This window comes from Nicotiana tabacum, chromosome 22 (assembly GCF_000715075.1).
Source record: "Nicotiana tabacum cultivar K326 chromosome 22, ASM71507v2, whole genome shotgun sequence".
Lineage (NCBI taxonomy): Eukaryota > Viridiplantae > Streptophyta > Magnoliopsida > Solanales > Solanaceae > Nicotiana > Nicotiana tabacum.
The window spans coordinates 84,942,364-84,956,466 of NC_134101.1; the positions used below are offsets into that span (position 1 = coordinate 84,942,364).

The following is a 14,103-nucleotide window of genomic DNA, read 5'->3' on the forward strand; positions in this document are numbered from 1 at the left end:
GCTGCTACTACAAGCGGCAGTGTAAGCTACTATAAGCTGATGTGTAAGCTGCTACTACAAGCTGTTGTGTAAGCTGCTACAAGCTGCTGTGTAAGCTGCTACAACTGAATGGATAAGCTTATTATACCCGGTATGGATAATCTTCTACCGGGGTAATGTTTATCCATAACTGGGTACTGAAAAGATAAGCTTATTATACCCGATATGGATAAACTTCTACTGGGGATAATGTTTATCCATAACCGGGTACCGAAGTGATAAGCTTCTTCAGGAAGCTTATTTCCAATATAGTACTAAATAGATAACATATTTACGGTGGAGTCCCATATGGATAAGCTTCTTCAGGAAGCTTATTTACAACGGAGTACTTAAATGAACATCCATAATATAATATATTTATAACAGTTCTCATTTTTTTTTATTTTAGATACTCACTTATCTAATATATTACTACTTTATATAAATGAGAAGGAAAGGGACGAATACAGCTTTTTCAATTTGTACTTTTTGCATCATCTATGTGTACACTTAAATTGACTTGAAAAAATTCATTGGGACTCTCCCACCTCAAATAGCAAACACGTGTGCTCTACGTGTCACGGGCATCTTTCTTAACGAGCATGTAAACATTTGATTCTATTTTTCTCAGAGATTATTGATTCATGCCATGGCAGCGCTTCAATTTAATAGTTAATTAGAGGTAAATTATGTTTCTGATCTGATCTAAACTCTTGGTTGAATTGACAATTCTTTTCCAATAGTTTTTTTTTCACAGTTGATATTGTTATCCTTAATGTAAATTGTAGATAGTTTAGCATTTTGAGATCAAACTTCTTGATTTTGATTATGACGATGATACATGTTTGTGCTCATTATAAACTTATCGAAGAGAGGCTTGACTATATCTCTGAACTTCTCACCTTTCGTGTCTATGGCTTCAATATATTAGATAAAAGTGATTTTTGGCATTTAAATTGATTTTATCATGTGCAGTGATGAAAGAGATGAATAATTAACAGGTAATTTGATTTGTTTCTTACGTCAAACATGCAATACTTTTTCTCGACCATGTGCACTTTTGATTCTTAATGCCACAAGGAGAATTTTGCCATGACAATTCTCTTTCTTTCAAACTGATGTTTGATTTTAGACTGCATAACACTTTGGTCTTTTAATATAGTAAGAACAGTTTGATTAGTATATACAGGAAAAAAAAAATTGGGCTACAAATATAAGATGACTGAGCTATTAAAATGTATAAATAGGTGACATGTTATTCTGATTTGTTCAACATGCATGACTGTAGTTTAACTCTAAGCTATATTTCAAACTGGATCCTTGTACTTTTACTTTGTCTTCCATATTTTCCCAAGCAAATAAATTTCATTTTTATAATTTAGTGTCTGACTGGTTTTGAAATCTTATAATTTGTATTTGCAGGTTATGCTGTCATGGGAGAAAAATGCAACTCTTTTCATTGCATCACAAGTAATTGAGATTTCACATGGATGGTTTCACAAGGACAGAAACAGACTTGCATCAACTTGAGAAGATATATTTAGTTTTCAAATTCTCAAGTCCATGTATTATTTTAACTACGGCGATGGTACATAGGATACAAACCTTGTTGTATATGATGCTATTATACAGTGACAATGAAACAATCTCAAAGGCTTTCATCTACTACGAGACATTAGTTAACTAGAAAATCATGAATCATGTTGGGTCCGTGCTAAGCACGGCCAAAGATCATCTAGTATATATATAGGTCTCTTATATGAGGTGTTTGACTTAACACATAAGTTAATTAAACATTTATAGAATAAAATAATATATTAGTGATGATGAAAGAGAATATAAAAGTGATGTCCGAAAAGAAAGCAAAAATCACATCAAAGTTTGATTACTCCTATAAATATCTAAGGAGTTTAAGTTCTTGAGAGTTATGAAAATTGTATAAACATAAAATAGCGTCAAGGTTTTTAGAATGTGCCCTATAAATTTAAATTGAGGGAGTATTAACTATTTTCAAAAGGCAAAATGTTCAAATTAGAAGATCAACAAAAGACTCGTGACAACACATGGAATGACTCAATTTCTGGATTTGTGCATGTTATACATATTTAGAAGTCACATTAATTTCTTTATATTTTTCCAATTTTATCTGATGTCACTAACACAAAGATTGGGGCAACGTCCTTTTTTTGAACAAGTCCCTACCGTATAATACCCTGCCCTGCCTTTTGACACCTCTCCACTCCACACAACATCTTTTTTCTTGTATATAAAAGAACTTCTTCTTTATCTCTCTCACTCCATTAATATTTCACTCTTTCCCAAAGCTAAAACACTCATAAAGCTTGACGAAAAAATTCCATTTTTTCTTTTTATTATCATGGCCTCAGTTTCTCCTCCCTTGAGAGATGAGCTAGACATTGTAATACCCACAATTAGGAGCTTGGATTTTTTAGAAATGTGGAGACCATTTTTTCAACCATATCATCTCATTATTGTTCAAGATGGTGATCCCTCAAAGACAATTACGGTCCCTGATGGCTTTGATTATGAACTCTACAATCGCAATGATATAAACAGGATCTTGGGTCCAAAGGCTTCTTGCATTTCCTTCAAAGACTGCTTGTCGTTGCTTTGGTTATATGATCTCCAAGAAGAAATATATCTACACTATTGACGATGATTGCTTTGTAAGTTTATTCTATCTTTCGGTAATGTTTATATATAATGCATGCATGCCGGTGGTATACACAAGATTTTTTTTTGTATGCGAGTTTAAGTTTGGAGTCGTAGAGGTTGTAAGGCTTTACTTCATGTGTCAAGTTGACATATATGCATGGATTCAAGTTATATACTATGGTGTAAAATATTCTTACAATATTCATATAGTTTAAAGTTACCATATTTTACCAGGTTACGAGTTAATGCTTATTATAAATATTTACTTGTAATTAATTGCCTTCTAAGTGACTTGATTGTGTAAATATTATTTGCATCGATGATACATAGAACTTAAACTTATTTTACATTATGTCCAATTTATGTAGATCTATTAGATAAAATGTATTCACATACATACACACATGCGAAAATTTCTCAAAAAAGTCAGTACTTGTGTAGGTAGCAAAGGATCCAAGTGGAAAAGATATCAACGCATTGGAACAGCACATAAAGAACCTTCTGTGCCCATCAACTCCCTATTTCTTCAACACACTGTACGATCCATTCAGAGATGGAGCTGATTTTGTGAGAGGATACCCTTTTAGCCTTCGTGAGGGTGTCCCATGGCCTATGGCTCAACATCCCTGATTATGATGCACCTACACAACTTGTCAAGCCTCTTGAGAGGAACACTAGGTTTGTTTTTTCTTTTAGAATTTACGTTATGTGCACTAACAGTACAAATTTACTATATATTTACTTTTTCCACACGTGTGATATTTATACACGGTTATATTTATATTATACAACAACAATAATTCCACAAGTGGGGTAATTCTTCAATTCCTTTTTATACTACCGGTGTAGTTTAATGTTTTCATAACATGTAATTTACCATTTGTCTTGACGTTAACAATCATGTAAAATTGGGAGAGCGGGTCGAAAATACTGCATTACTATTTTCGAAATATATTATTTTTACCCTCCATTATACTTTAGGGTCACACATACTAGAAAGTTTTCTAATTTTTTTTAACTTTGTGGGGAATATCTGTTGAACAGGTATGTTGATATGGTGTTGACAATCCCAAAGGGTACTCTCTTCCCAATGTGGTATGAATCTTGCATTCGACCGTGACCTTATTGCGCCTGCTATGTACTTTGGACTCATGGGAGATGGCCAGCCCATTGGACGTTACGATGATATGTGGGCTGGTTGGTGCCGCAAGGTTTGTCTTTCTTGAGAAATTTTCATAAAACACTATCTTTTAGTGTAATTAACTATTTATATATATCATTTGCTATATTACGGATTATAGATATATTTTCTGTTGTTATAAAATGTATTAGATGTATTTAAGCTACTGTATTCATGAATACAATAGCAAAAATAGGTGTGAATCAGGAAAGTCCAGCTAATCAGTTGTTGTATTCGAGTGTATTCGACTATATTCATGGCGTGAAACATGGAATTACAGCGGGACATATTATTGTACTCGACTGTATTCACGACGTGAAACAGGGGAATACATTATTTTTAAATAGAAAATGAATCAATTAACATAATAGACTCCTAATATAACTCAACAAACTCAATTATAACACACAAATTTTGTATTTCCAATTATAAAAAAGATTCTCAACCGAAAAATACCCCAAAAACATAGCAATCTTCAGAGAAATTATATAATACATTTGAATACATAAATTATATTAATTAAAAAATATATGAATACATTCATGGAATACAATGAGATAGTGAATACAATGAAATACATGGAATACAACGAGATACATTGAAACACAATGAAAAAAAGACAATGAATATAATGAAATACATGAAAATACAGCGAGATACATTGAAATATATTAACAGAAAATTCAAGTTGCTCAGCCCCAAACTCCGCCGTCTTTGTTCAAGAACAAACCCTAATTTCCGGCGAATCTGTCGTCGAGCAATGGTGGCAGAATAAGAACTGTTAAAGCTTGAATCTTATATTGAAGATGACGGAAGTTGAGAACCTCGAGTTTATCCAATATTAGGACTCTTCTTTCTCCAAAAGATGAACCTCGAGAAGATGACGTTGTTGAGCAATGGTGGCAGAATAAGGACTCTTCTTTCTCCAATATTAGCATAGCTATAGCTTTACTAATGTAAGACTTGCAACAGTTAATTAAAATGGTGACTAATTCTGAAGAAATAAAATTGAGCATGAAGCTTTTGATTGACACCAAGGCTCCTAGTGATATCTGTCCAAATTGTCGAAACCAGATGTCAACATATTTGACGTGGTAGCATATATGCATGCTCCGATGGAATTGGAGAAATTCTAATGTTAGGTGATGTGGGTGAGAGGAATTTTGAGATTGAGCATCGTGTTTTCAGGGAATGGGGGAAGAGAATGACATGTATCAAAGTAGAGAGAGAAAGAAAATAGTGTAACTGAATAGCGTATTTAGTGGCTTAGGGTAGGAGGTAACCAAAATTAGATATTTTCTATAAACATTAAAAGGTATATATAGAATATAATTTTTTAAATGGTATTTATTAAAATAAATAAGGTGTTAACCTTTGCTATAAGAGGTGAAAATTCCGTCTTTTTCCATTAATTTTAGAAGAATTTTCAGAAACCACTATTGCTTAGTGGCTATTAACTTCCTATAGCTATCATATACATAATTACTTCCTATAGCTACTATTCAATTATTACGGTAGTGTATTTGTTGTATTTGCGTTGTTGTATTCATGAATACAGCAGCAAAAACGCCTAAAATATCAGGGTAGTCCAGCTGTACGCGCATGTATTCGCGCCATGTATTCATTAATACAGTAACAGCAAAAAGCGCCTAAAATCAAGGGAGTCCAGCTGTACGCGCATGTATTCACATGTATTCACACTGGTGTATTCATGAATACATCAATAATTAAAAAGTGCCTAAAATGGTCCAGTTGCACGTGCATGTATTCACATGTATTTGCGCCATGAATACAACAACAAAAAATGCCTAAAATCAGGGCAGTCCAGCTGCATGCGCATGTATTCACATGTATTCGCGCTACTGTATTCATGAATACAACGATAAAAAAGTGCCTAAAATCAAGGCAGTCCAGCTGTATGCGCATGTATTCACATATATTCGGGCCATGTATTCATGAATACAGTAACGATAATCACCTTAAAAATAGGTATGCCCAGTTGTCTAAGAGAGAGAAAAAACATAAATAGCGTATTTCATGTTTCAATGGTAGTATATACCATAAATACTTATTTTGTTATAAAATATAAAAGGTATCTATAGAAAATAATATTTTAAAATGGTTTTGATTTATAATAAATAGGGTGTATACCTTTTCTATAGGAGGTAAAATTTTCTTAATTTTATTAAATACATCGCCACCTCTGTTAATGCAGAAAACATCAGCTCAATCAAAAGGATCGTCAATGGAGATTAGGGATTCTAGATCCTCCTTATTAGAGAGAAAGATATGAACGAGGCAGTGAGAGATGGGAAAATGGTCGGCCAACCCAATACAGTTGGGCCTTTGACTATTTATACTTCACTTAGACCCGGTCTATAATGTTTACAAAACTAGCATAATGTATTGAACTAAGCTATTACATCTGACTACTTCTAATACAATACAAAAAATGGCTATCTCTATAAAACTGTCTATTTACCAAATAAATAAAGAATGGGCTAACTTAAGTGTGTGGCTTTGGAGGCCCAACACCCCCTTCAAGTTGGAGGGGGAAACCGCTTTCAACCTGCCTAGAAAGGTATGATGGAGGACCCCATGCAGTGGTTTAGTGAAGACATCAGCAAGTTGATTGGAGGTAGGAACATGGGACAACTGGAGGAACCCCTCAACCAATTTGTTTCTGATGAAGTGACAATCCACTTCAATATGTTTTGTACGCTCATGGAACACCGGGGTTTTCGCAATATAAAGAGCTGCCATGTTATCACATAGGACAAAAACAAGAAAAGAAACAGGGACTATCAGATCATGTAACAAGCGGGACAACCAAACTAATTTAGCCACCACATGTCGAATAGCTCGATACTCAACTTCAGCGGATGAGAGAGAAACCACATGCTACTTTTTGGATTTCTAGCAAACAAGACTGTCGCCCAAGAATAAACAATAGCCCGAGACAGATTTGCGAGTGTAGGGGCAAGCAGCCCAATCACTATCATTATAAGCCTTCACAGAGAAATCAAGATTGTTAGAGTAAAATAAACCAAAAACAAGTGTGCCTTTAAGATAGCAGAGCAAGTGGAGAGCAGCAACCATATGAGGTATCCTGGGAGTGTGCAAGAATTGGCTCAAATGTTGAACCCCAAAGCATATGTCAGGTCGAGTGTGAGTTAAAAAGAGTAGCTTGCCAATAAGTCTCCTATACTTCTCAGGAGATGACAAAACCTCACCTTCAGTAGCCTTTAGCTTTGGGGTGAGTTCTAGAGGACTAGAAACAGAAGTGACCCCCAAACAATCAAACTCTTTTAGCATATCAGAAACAAATTTCTTTTGATTTAAAAGAACACCATCAGGGAAAACAGTAACCTCAATGCCTAGGAAATAGTTGTGAGCACGTGATTTTTGTTTCACGAGACAATCGCTCCAAAAGAAATAAAAAATAACAACAATTGATCCCGTTGTACAATTTTGAGATTTTTACATGGCACTTCGTTAATTGTTTATGACTTTGGCCCATTTTTACTTTATTAAAACAAAATACAAAAAATGTACGTGTCATGCATGATCTGAACCGTAACATGGTTGTTAAATAGAAAAGCATGAACAGGCATCTTTGCCCGTGATTTTATTTTGTTTAATTTTTACCTGTTTTGAATCATTTTAATGTGTGTGCAAATAATTGTATTAGGCGTTTATTTTAATTTGATTTTACTTAGTTTTGTATTTTTATAACAAAAGAGAAAGAAAAAAAAGAAAAGAAAAGAAAAGACCCCTTCCGGACTTGGGCCAATTTGTTAAAATTGGCCCAACAAACCCAGCCCAAAATCTAGGCCTGCCCGGTCCAACACCACCTGATGCCCAGAGAATCCAAACGACGTCGTTTTGGTACAGGTTGATCTGGGCCGTTGATCTCAAATTGATCAACGGCCAAGATCAATTCCCTATAACCCATCAACAAACCCGACCCATCTCACCCGGACCGACCCTAACCCTTTACCCTTGAAACGACGTCGTTCCCTGATAGCCAAAGGATCCTGGCCCTTCATCTCATCTCATCCAACGGCCAGGATCCATTTGCTCACTAACTATATAAACTCCTAACACTACCCTGCCCCCCCTATCCAAACCCCAGCCTTCGTCGTCCTCACCACAACCCCCAAACCCTAGAGCCGCCCTAGTATCCCCCACCATGAAAACCGGCGGCATGAACGCCGGTGACCTTCCCCTTAACACCATAGAACCCCCTTGACGTCCTGAACCCAAATCTACCAACCACACGCCTCGAATCCTATCCCACCTTCTCGAATCTTCATTTGAAGATTCGAGTCGGAACCTAATCTACACCGATCTGCCTTGAAATCATACCAGACACTCCCCAGACCCCCCTCGTGACCAAACCATACTTGGTTTGGTCCGAATCTAACCAGGGAAACACGAATCCCAGATCTAAGTTTTTGAACTCTAGTTTTCCCTGTGCATGTTCCGTGCTTTGTTCAAACTGAAGAGATTAAGGCCTAATGGACCTTAATCGAGGTGTTTCTCATCCGAGAAACACTTCGTTTAAAAGTCCATTCAACCTTAAAGAAGGTCCGTCCAAACGCTAGTGGATTTTTCTGATTTGTTCCTTAAAAAACTTTAAGGTGAGTTAATTTTCTTTTCTTTATTTCAGTTCGTATGTTTGTGTGTTGTTAAAGGCCTGTCCGCATGGCCAAACTTTTTGTTTTGTCTTTTTGAACTACTATTGTCCACCTTGGCCGGACCTCTGTATTCAGTCAGTTTCTTTCTTCATAATGCGTGTGTATAAATGTATGTTCAATTGAATCCGTAACTGGTCATTCATTTAGTTCTTAGGGCCTTTCTGTTTGACATTGCAAAATGAACCCCTTATGTGATACTGTTTAAATGTCTGATTTTTGGCTACGATTGTGTATGTTAATGCTAATATAGTCGAGTCGACATGTGTCGTCAATTAGTTTCAACTGTCCGAACAATAACAAATCGAGTTGCTTCTGTTGAACATTTGCCTGAATCAATTAAGAACCAAGTCCTGTTAATTATAGTCGTTAATATGATTTCAGAAACCTAAGGCTTTGGTCTGTAACTGAAATCTGAGTTGATGACATGTGCACTTGTGTACAGCATGTGCATTGTGCACAGCCTGTTTTCCTGCATAAAAGGCTTTTGATTTTAAAAAAATGGTTTGACAGCATATGCTGTCAGATATATTCTACTGCCCATATTTGCTTTTGGTTAATAAAATGGGAAAGTTTAAAGCTGCCAGGAGAATGATGGGGTTTTATATTTAATTAGCTAAAGTGGAACTGAAAAGAAAAGGGCACATGGGAGGGGTGTTTGATATACTCTAAACAGGCTGTTAAAAGGGGAAGGTGAAGGCTTATAAGAGGAGGACCGGGGGACACATAGGGTAGAGCTGATAGACAGAGATATACAGAGGGATTAGAGATAGTCATATATAGAATTAGACTGAGACAATAGAAGAGAAAGAAAGGGGATACCATCTGAAGGGAAGGAGATATACAGGATTGAGAGATAGACATACACACGCACACACACAAAAGGAGGACAGAAGGAGAAGGGAAAAGGAAAATAGATAGACTGTGAGGAATTCTTTGAAAGAGAGAGCTGGAATACACATGGAGAGATAGATATACACACACAAACAGAAAAGTTGGGAAGAACTCTGTTTGATAGCACAGACAGACAAAAACTAGAAATTGCATTCTTAGTTGCTGTTTTGATTTCACTGGTCTTGATATGTTGTCCAACACTGATTCCTTCTAAATCCAACTGGGTCTGTTGTTCGTTTGTTGGTCTATTCTGAGATTTGGTCTAGCTGGGATCTAGATTCTACCCCAATCGTTTCATTTGTTGCTGCTGCTGTTACTCTGATTCCTGTTGCTGCTGATTTTCCCTGTTATTCTCCTCTTCTTCTTTGCATTTCAGCCTTCCAGGTACACATTTCGAATCCCGTATTGATGTAACTGAAACAATTCGAAAGCATGAAATGAAAAGGGTTGAAGAAGTTCAAGTATTTGTTGTGATATTCATGGTACACTAACGGGTCTGTAAAAAATTTTGATTAGTTCATAATTCAATAGTTTGAAAGCATGTACTGGTACTTGACTGGGTTTAGCCCCTTTGTGTTTTAGTTTGGTAGTTGTTTGTTAATACGGGGTATGTATACTCCAATCTTATACAATGCTGTTTATGTTTCATTTAATCTTTTTTTTTGGTTCTGTTAGGCAGTACATAGGGTCACGCTCAAAGTCCCATTAGTAACAATATCCAGTAACTAAATCCTTTAATCTAGTCCAAATAAGTTCAGTTAAGTTCAAATTAAGAAATGTTCGGATTAAGTATTGCATTTCATCTATCTCATATGTGATCTTTTGTTCGACCAGGGCATTTTTCCTAAGGCATGACGTCTTTTACTTTAAAAGTAATTAATCAGAAACTGATAGGAGTTTGGTTTAGGCCAAAGTATATATTTCAATTATCATACATTTTTCTTTCTTCTATCTCTGGAAATAAAATAATAGAAATGTGTCACTGTAGGATACCCTTCTAAAAATAATGAGACAAGCCTCGCCTAATAAAAAATGCAAATTGCGGGGCCCTCAACAACTAATCATAATATTTAGAATTCGGGCTAGGCCATTTAGTGAATCTCATGGCCTTTTCTCAAAAATAATAACGCGCTAGACTTTTCAGGCACGGCTTAATTAAATCATATTCTTAAATTCGGGTGCACATTGATGTGACCCAAATCCGAATCTCAACGAAGTCCGAATGTGTCGACGATCACGGGTGCATTGATTGTGACGTGGTTCGACGTGCATTTTCACGACGTTGCAATTCTATAAAAATAAATGATAATAATAAAAGCGGTATAAATCTAATAAAAAGCACATAAGTCACAACATGTATTTAAAACAGATATTTAGCCATTATAACAATTTAAGCGACCGTGCTAGAACCACGGGATTCGAGGATGCCTAACACCTTCCCTCGGGTCAACAGAATTCCTTACTTAGAATTTCTGGTTCGCAGACTTCATTTGGAAAAGTCGAAAATTTCCTCGATTTGGGATTCAAGATAAACCGGTGACTTGGGACACCAAAAGCCAAACTTTTCCCAAGTGGCGACTCTGAATTAAATAATCCCATTTCGAATATTGTCACTTAAATTGGAAAAACTCCACCCGCGCATTTAACCCTTCGGGGCGGGGCGCGCAAAAAGGAGGTGTGACAGCTCTGGCGACTCTGCTGGGGAACGAACCCAGAACCACTGGTTCAGGGTTCAAGAATTCGAGCTTAGAATAATTGTTATATTTGGCTTTATTATCTGATCTTTATTACATGTTTTGCATAACGTGCTAAATGTTGTCTTTTACCGCTTTGATATTATCTGAACTGTATATAAACTGTGCCGAAACCCTTCTTTTCTTACCTCCGGGGAGAAGCTCGCTGGTCGAGACTCCCTATTCTGTTAGTGTCAATACCTGAAATAAGAATGAGGTCGGACAAGTTACAAAGCCGGACGATCTCGCGGGTCCCCGGTACGTAGCCCCCTCCTCGACTCGAGTTGTCCGCTCGGGTACACAGTCTAGAACATATACCAAGGTTTAAACCTAGTATAACGAAACTTCATGCCGGATCCCTAGTAGGAACGCTTATTTGCATCATATTGCATTTGACTTAGGGGACTCAACACAGGGGTTGGGTCCGTCTAGGACAGGCAACCAGAAATGGAAAAGACCATCATGCTGCATTCCTATCTGTGTTGTGCATTTATTTGCTTCGGTTCCGCATGTCGACCGGTTCCTAAAAAAAAGGGAAAATAGCAGCGTAGGGGAGATAATTACTTATTTTTGGAAAATAAAACCAATGTCCAAGTAGTGTCAAAACCTCGCCGGAATTTTTCTAAAAAAAAAACAAAACTGTCTTGTTTATTGAGAGTTATTAAAAAAATATATAAAATTTTTCTTTTATCACTTTCAAAAAAAAGGGGTTATTTATTTTAAAAGTAAAAAAAAAATCATAAAAAAAAATGTGTTGTTTCTTTCGTAGTACCCCTTTTATGAATTCAGATTAATAGTCCAAATTTTTCCAAAAAAAAAATAATATAAAAAAATAAATAGTTTCTTTTAATCTTTATTTCTTTTCAAAAAAAAAATATAAAAATACGCATTCCTGATTTCTAGGTTTATTCGATTTTTTCCTATATGACCGAACTACGCGGGTCTGATTCTCACCGGATGTGAGATACGTAGGCAAACCTCATCGGTTCCGGCCCCAATTTTTAAAATCCAAAAAAAAAGATATATTTTTCTTTAAAAAAAAAGAATAAATAAAAAATATAGAAGTTTTCTTTAAAATCAAATAAAATAAAAATAATAAAAAATAATAATAAATAGTCTTCTTCTTTCTGAAGTCTTTCATATGAAAAAATGAAATAAGCAGCAACAAAAATCAAAAAATAATACTCTTTGCTTTCTAGTCTCTTTTTGTAAAATGTCCAAAAAATATATATATTTGAAAAATTGAATTTCAAATATTATGATTTTTCTTTAGAAGTGCTTTTGTAAATAAATAAAACTCATAATTCCGCATCATTTTCTTAAAAGTCCCTCTTTCAAAATTTAAGAGGCAACATCACATACGTTCTTTCTTCCGTAGAAAAGGTGAAACAAATGAAAAAAAAATCAACCAAACAAATTTTCTTTTTTTCGTTTAAACAAAGAATAGACAAATCTTTTGAGTCCTATGAGCACTTGCTTCTTTATTTTTTAGCTTCGAACTACGTAATGATCTGATTCACGTAGGCATCGTGATACGTAGGCAATCCTCATCGGATCCGGTCGCACTTCTTTTACTGCAAAATAAAAAATAAAAATAAAAAAGGAAAGAAAAAAAAACTAATAAGAGGGAAATACCGGAACGACGCATGCTCTCGTAGCAAACATATAGTAGTCCACTTAACTGTATAGGTGCATCATGCCTAACGTGAGATTAACTATCTGTTATTTGCTACAAATTAACTGTGCGCTTGTCGTTGAGTATATCCAGGGTTTTTGAAAAGACGGTTGGTTTGGTGAAAGTCTGGCCTCGCACTCATACTTCACAAGGTCGAGGGGAAGTGTTCAACTGCCTGTTGTTAGGGCCAGAAGCAGTACTCACACTTACTTCACCAGGTCAAAAGGAAGTGTGGAAATGTCTTCAGAAATTCCGTTGCAAACAACCCCGGTTTCCGAGGAAAGCTCGATCTCAGCCGTCCTCACACCTGAATCCGCAACTGCGGAGGAAAATAGAATCCTACGGCTCCGCATGCTGGAAATGCTGGACGATTGGAATAATGGGAAAGAGCCGCCAAGTGTCATCCCCGGATTCCCTGAATTATTCTCCAGGTCAAGTGGGACTTCAAATGTTCCCATAAATTATCCTGCTACCCCATTCGGGTACCCAGCCACCTCAGCCTTCTCTGCTGGATCGCCTTCTGACCCTCATCCCCGAATGTCAGCCACCGATGCAAGCATGAACATCTTTACTGCATCGCCTTGCCCGATTACGGCACAGCCTACCACATACAAGCCAAGCTTTGACTCATCCTCGTTTACATTCCAAGCACCATCGTTCTCAATGGAACCAACTAGATTCGCTACCAGCACTAATCCTCTACCGCCTCAGTGCGAGCTTGCGCCCAGGCAGGATCAGAGCCCCAGGATTGCAAAACAAAATGAGATTGCCAAAAGAATGAGAAGCCTTGAACAAAGTTTGAAGAATATGCAAGGATTGAGCGGACAAAAGAGCGTCTCTTACGCTAACCTGTGCATGTTCCCTCACGTGCACCTGCCAGCGGGTTTCAAGACCGCAAAGTTTGAGAAATACGATGGGCACGGTGACCCCATTGCGCATCTTAAAAAATACTGCAATCAATTGCGGGGAGCCGGCGGAAAAGAAGAGCTGCTAATGGCATATTTTGGAGAAAGTTTGGTGGGAATCGCTTCGGAATGGTATATGGACCAGGACATATCTCGCTGGCATATATGGGATGATCTTGCCAGAGACTTCGTAGGGCAGTTTCAATATAATATCGACATCGCGCCAGACAGAAATGCTTTGTCAAATTTAAAGAAGAAACCCTCGGAAAGTTTTAGAGAATACGCCATCAAATGGCGTGAGCAAGCGTCAAGGGTAAAACCTTCC

The 14,103-nt window shown here is 36.6% G+C and overlaps 1 long non-coding RNA gene and 1 pseudogene across 1 annotated transcript; both read left to right on the forward strand.

The window, feature by feature from the left end:
• Nucleotides 1-214: 214 nt before the first annotated feature.
• LOC107826907 (uncharacterized) lies at nt 215-1,683 on the forward strand. The gene is made up of 2 exons (XR_001657379.2): nt 215-700; nt 1,441-1,683. It is a non-coding gene; the product is annotated as an uncharacterized LOC107826907 (long non-coding RNA).
• Nucleotides 1,684-2,389: 706 nt separating this feature from the next.
• LOC107826906 (UDP-arabinopyranose mutase 1-like) overlaps nt 2,390-14,103 on the forward strand; it is a 33,017-nt pseudogene continuing 21,303 nt past the window's right edge.